Genomic DNA, 6919 nt, shown 5'->3' on the forward strand with positions numbered 1-6919 from the left:
GAGCTTGTTGATGCATGGAGACATAAAAATGGCAGTTCAAGAGAATATATTTATTTTTCTGAAAGACACAGATCTTTTTCAAGAGTAGACATGATTTGGATTTTGGAGAATTTGACTACTAAGGTTCATAAAGCAGAGATACAGTGGTACCTCTAGTTACGAACGCCCCTCCTTACGAATTTTTCAAGATACGACCAGCTCTGGCCCCAAAAATTTACCTCTACTTGCGAACTCCGCCTCTATTTACGAACCAGATCCGCGGCCATTTTCCCTGCTGCCACGCGGTCGCGGCTTCCTGTGGGCAAGATCGCGGTAGCAAGGAGACGTTCGGTGAGGCTTGTGGTGTGTTTTGTGGCGTTTGGAAGGTTTTTGTGGCGTTTGGAAGGTTTTTGAGGTTTAAAAATAAAATGCATATGTTTCAGAACTGTTTAGCCGTATTTACATTGAACCTTATGGGGGAAATTTACCTTGGGGTGCGACCAAATTCAGAGGGCAGATTAACCGTATTTACATTGAACCTTATGGGGAGATTTGCCTCGTGGTGCGACCAAATTCGGAGGGCGGAACGGATTAACCGTATTTACATTGAACCTTATGGGAAACTTTACCTCGACTTGAGACCAACTCGAGTTGCAACCAGAGTCACGGAACGGATTAAGTTCATAACTAGAGGTACCACTGTATTACCAAAGACTTTTTTAGATCATAATCCAGTGAGTTTGGTTTTTAGATGGAAACCCAGTTCTTTCAGATGAAGGTTAAATGAAATGCTGTTACAGAAAGAAGCAATAGTGGAGGATTATAAAAAGAATTAAAAGAGTTTTTTGAAAATAATCTTAATAAAGGTACAAATGTAAGAATGGTTTGGGATGCAAGCAAAGCTTTCATGAGAAGTTACTTTATACAACATAATAGTGAACTCAAAAAGAAGAGGCAAGAGAAAACGCAAGCTATTTTGGATGAGATAAAAAGAAAAGAAGAGGAATTAAAGAAGTTTCCAGAGAAGATAAATATTTCTCAACAACTTAAGCTTCTGCAGAGACAATTATCTATATTAACACTAAGAGAAATGGAAACAAAAATGAAGCTTCTCCACTCTGTGGCTGAAACTCCTCTGTGGCTGAAAATTCTGCTTGGATTTCAGCATGGAGCACTTTCAGCCAGCCCCCAGAATTGAGAGGGAGTTCTCTTGGCAGGCAGCAGCAGCTTGCAATTGCCAAGCATCCCGTGATCATGTTATCGCCGTTTTCAATCTTCCCTGCTGGCTTCCCCAGAAAGTCGATGGGGAAGCTGGCAGGAAAGGTGGCAAGCCACTGCTCCCTGCCAAGAAAACTCCCTCTTGACTCTGGGGGCTGGCCGAAAAAGCTCTGTGCCAAAATCCTGCAGGTACGAAGGGGAGCGCTATGAAAAAGGGAACAAAAAGGCTGCTTTCAGCTCTTTTTCCCTTCTTTGCAGTGCGAAGCCAGCCCCATAGGACCCAGCAGCTAGGCCTAGCACATCTCTTCAGCAGTGGGAGCGAGAAGACAGTGGTGAAGGTCAGCTGGGGCAATGGAATGCAGGGCAGCAGGGGGCCAAAAGGGCAGAGATGGGGGTAGATAGGCGGGTGGGAGGAGTTGAAGCGCTCCTGCGGTTGAAACAGCAGGTGAGCTGCCAAGCGCCCGAATTTTGATCATGTGACTGCAGGGATGCTGCAATAGTCGTAATTTTGGGCACAGGTTGTAAGCCCATTTTTTCAGCACCATTGTAATTTTGAATGGTTGCTGAACAAATGGTTGTTAAGCAAGGACTACCTGTAATGAAAAACAAGCTGCATTGATTTTCTTAGATGCAAAATAGGCCTTTGACAATTTGAACTGGGCCCTTCTTTTTAAAGTTTTGGAAGATATGAATTTTGGAGAGAATTTTATTAAATGGATAAGATTGATTTATACTTCAGAGAAAGCACAAATTGTCAATGAAGATCTAACAAAACCCTGTGAGATACAAAAAGGGGCGAGACAGGGATGTCCATTGTCTCCTCTCCTGTTTAGTTCTTGAAATATTGAATAGAGATATAAAACAAGATGAGAGAATTGTGGGAGTAAAGATTAAAAAAATTGTTAAGGGCACTTGTTGATGACTTGGTGTTGATTCTGGAGGATCCACTAAAGTGAACAGAGACATTAATGGGAAAATTAAAAGAATTTGGTACACTAGCAGGTTTTAAGATTAATAATCAGAAGATGAAGATGTTAACAAAAAATATGAAAATAGAGGATCAAACAGAATTGATGAAAACAGGTTTTATGAGAAAAAAGTAAAGTATTTAGGCATCACCATGACAAATATGAATTGTATATTATTTCAAAATAATTACATTAAGACATGGAATGAAGTTAAAGAAGATGTGTTAAGATGGGAGAAATTAAAGTTGTCATTGTTGGAGAGAATTTCTGTGATAAAAATGAATGTTTTGCCTAGAATTATGTTTTTGTTTCAGACAATACCAGTTTTGACAACTGATGCACCATTTAAACAGTGGCAAAAGGATGTATCTAAGATGGTATGGCAAGGGAAAAAACTACAAGTTAAATATGTTACAATATGCAAAGGAAAGAGGAGGATTGGGTTTACCTGATTTGAAATTGTATTTTGCAGCTTGATGTTGGTTTGAATTAAAGAGTGGGTGCTGCTGAGAAATAGAAGACTTTTAGAGTTAGAAGAACATGACTTGAGATTTGGGTGGCATGGGTATTTGTGGTATAATAAGTTAAGGTTAATGTAGATTTTAAATATCACTATGTTAGACGTGCCATATTGAGAATATGGAATAGATACAAATCCAGATTGTACCCAAAACGCCTTTGTGACTCTCAGCACAAGAAGCATTTTATAGACGAAAAATAATAGGCAAACACAAATGCTTAACACACCATGAGATACTAGAATTCTATCAAGGGGAATACAAAATAAAGAGAGCAACTAATGACAAAGGGACATAATTGTCAATGGTTTTTCTATTTATAGTTATCAGAAAGATTCAAAGTAGACAAAAGAATTTATGGTATTAAGTATTCTAAGACTGACTTTGAAATGGAATTATGTATAAATGAACATGTGATTGCTAAAATGTATAAACTTTTATTGAAATTTGAAACAGAAGAACAAGTGAAAGAATGCATGATAAAGTGGGCTAAAATTTTCAATTATAATATACAAATGGAACAATGGGAAAATATGTGGTTGAAAGGATTGAAATTTACACTAAGTTATAATCTTAAAGAGAACTTTTATAAAATGTACTGTTGGTATATGACACCAGAAAAATTATCTAGAATGTATAAAGGTACAGTGGTACCTCTACTTATGAACTTAATCCGTTCCGTGACTCTGATCGCAAGTCGAGTTGGTTGCAAGTTGAAGTAAATTTTCCCATAAGGTTCAATGTAATTACCGTTAATCCGTTCCGGTGTCCGCGGACCACGCATCAGGGGCAGAAAAATGGCCACTGACCATGCGGCAGGGCGGAAAAACGGCCGCTGACCACGCGGCAGGGCAGAAAAATGGCTGGGGACCACGTGGAACGGGCGGAAAATGGCCGCGGACCACGTGGCAGGGTGGGAAAACGGCCGCGGACGTGGCATGGGTGGAAAAATGGCCGCGGAGCACGTGGAACGGGCAGAAAATGGCCGCGGACCACGTGGCACGGGCGGAAAATGGCCGCGGATCCGGTTCGTAAGTCGAGGCGAGTTCGTAAGTAGAGGTAAATTTTTGGGGCCGGAGCTGGTCGTATCTCGAAAAATTCATAAGTAGGGGCATTCGTAAGTAGAGGTACCACTGTACTTCAAATCTATGCTGGAAATGTGAACAAGAAGAATAATTTTACCTTGCTTGGTGGACGTGCAAAAAAGCTAGAAGACTTTTGGTTCAAATGCATACACTGATTCAGAGGATTTTAAAGTTTAATATCAAGTGAAACCAGAACTTTTCCTCTGGGACTGATGAATAAACTGTTGGAAAAAAGTCATGGAACTTTCTTTCTATATATGATAATTGCAGTGAGATTATTGTATGCACAAACATGGAAAGATTTGGCAATACCTACAACAGAAGAATAGTTGGGGAAGATGATAGAACTTGCTGAGATGGCCAAATTGACCTGTTTGATTAGAGAAAAGACAGTATCAATGTTTATTGCTGACTGGAAACCCCTTATAGACTTTTTGTGTAAAACAGAAAAAAATGAACTGATAATCTATGGTTTTGATGATTAGATAGGATAGATTATAGAAAGAAAATACTTATGATATAACTTTAGAGTAAGAAGTAAATCTACAATTGTACTTGTAACTGCTGTAAAGATTGGAAGCCACTTCTTTATATTTTTTTCTTTTCTATTTTGCTTCTACCCTTTTTTTTGCACTTTAGCTTTCTCTTTTATTTCTTCCTTTTTCTTTTTTCCTTAGTTTGTATTAATTTTTACCCATTTTTAAAACTTTCAATAAAGTTATATATTAAAAAAAGCTTTTTTCCCCCCAAAATGAATGCAGCTTGCCCACCCAAAGAGGGCTTTACCAGACAGTCTGGATAGTTGAATTCTGGACAGATTTTTCTGGAATCCCCAGCACAGTATTCATAAGCACTACAGGCACCAATCTACTAACAGATACCAGCCTTTACTCCATGACATTTTATGGGTCATTTAGTTGTCTTAAAATATTATTTAAAATAAAACTAAATGGAAAACTGCTGGGCTGTTGAGTCAAAGCATCAGCACCAGCTTCTAGCACCTTCTTTATAATTTTAGAAAGCAAAAATATATGGATGTTTGCAACCAAGCGCCCTGTTTAGAAACTAGCCCAGAAAAAAAGACAAAGGAATATTTAGGTGATAGGGAGAATCAACAGGTAATAAAGAAGGGGCCAAGGAGGGGCGTAATCTGTAGTTCTGATAAATAGATATCCTGTGACCAGGCATGCCTACCATCATAGCCACACTCAGGGTATACCCATAGCATGTTCTCAAAATTCTAAATTTACCCCAAAAGTCTGGAGATTTATCATCTTTTCTTCTTTTAAAACATGAAAGCCCAAAAAGGAAGGGAGCAGCAAATGCCCTATAGTATTTTGAACTCTGTTAATTCACATACCCATTATGTAAACCAGTTTTTTTTTCAAACTTGGCAACTTTAAGATGTGTGGACTTTGAGAACTTCCCAGCCAGAATACCAGCTGGGGAGTTCTGGAAGTCCACACATCTTAAAGTTGTGTGATGTAAATTATGACCCTAAAGGAAATCCTTCTAGTTCTTCTCCATTCTATTACTGGGCAATGATAGAATCATAGGACTGCATGATGTAGTGCCTTCCATTAATCCAATCTGCAGAAGACAAACAGCCACAGGTTATATCATTTTTTAAAAATGGTTTGTCAATAAACAGACCTTTTATACAACTAAGCTATACATAACCTAAAATCAGTTATACATAACCTAAAATCTTTGGACATCAGGCATTTGTGAATTAAATAGATTTATGAGCCTTTTGAAGATTAGGAAGTTTATTTGTTTTTACTTGTTGAGCATCTCACGTTATGCTGTTTACAAAAATGGTGAAATTCTGAGAGTACTGCACATCAAGGAATTCTTAGAATGCTATGCAATATTGCCATATGGACTTGAGTTCATTTAAAGGTATTCGTATTTTTAAAAATTATTGATACTAAATTGCTGTTTTAAATATTCACAAATTTTCCCTTTCAGGAGAAATTGCAGGCAACTTCTGCATTTGGTCACCAATTAAACTCACAATATCATTTCTACCATTACATTCCTCCAAATTTGCTCCACCTTTTTCTATAGCTCTTATCTTCCCTTATCAGCTGCAGATTATTCTGAGCTTTTTCTACTTTATCTTGTCATCCATGGTGACTGATACATTTTTCTATTTTTTATTTATATTTTTGCCATCCATCTCTCATTATACTATATATATTTTTGTTACCAAATCAGCTTTTATAAGAGGCATCTCATGTTTCTTTCACTGAAATTGTTGTTGTACCTTTAGGATCTCTTTACATATAATGCCATTAGGTATAATACCTGGTCATGCATTCTTAACTACCAAAACTCTTGAATTCATTGAAAAATAAGCTTTCTCGAAATCCAAAGTGTAAGGTTTGTCCATTTTTCATCCTGAGATAAACAATGAGTTTCCTACAAAGTTCCCATTCCTCTAATTTCATAGATAGCTCTACTTAGAAAATTAAAACCAAGCGCTATCTTCCCTCTCCCTCAGACCATCAAATAAATGTAAGACAGTCTCAGTAACAGCATGAATGGAGCCACAAGTTGGACTTAAAAAAAAAGAAGGCTGTCAGAATGTTTTGTAAGGAAAATAGGTCAAGGATTCTGTCTGAAGTAAATTTACTGTATTGCAATATAATCCATTTAGCAATTAATTTATTCTACACTCAGCATAACAACTGAAATAATAAAAATCTACTGTTATGCATGAACTTTACAAGATAATTCTCATTCTTTTTTATAAAGAATTAATATAAATAATGGCAGGAAGAAGGAGAGCAAACTTTCCATCAAATCACACTATATGATTGGGGACTCCTGAAGCGTAGCAAATTCTACCCATTAAGTTTTTCATTTGAATGCTAGGTGACTATAACATTTATGAAAAATTGTAATCAATTAAAGATGCAGGTTAAGATATATTGAAAACTTAACAGAGATGATATAGCTGCTATTTTTATGTTATTTTTGTTTTTATTGTTTTTTACCCTGTTTTAATTGTTAGCCACCGAGAGTCATGTATACGAGATGGGTGGCCTATACATTTATTAAATAAATAAATAGCACTGGTAGAGAAATACTGTAATGCATAGTATGAGAAAGTACACTGCCAATAGGATAATACTAAAAATTCTTA

The sequence above is a fragment of the Python bivittatus genome, unplaced genomic scaffold (assembly GCF_059951505.1).
Source record: "Python bivittatus isolate LINGU-HERP-01145 unplaced genomic scaffold, Pbiv_v1 ctg000700_np1212, whole genome shotgun sequence".
NCBI classification, from domain to species: Eukaryota; Metazoa; Chordata; class Lepidosauria; order Squamata; family Pythonidae; genus Python; species Python bivittatus.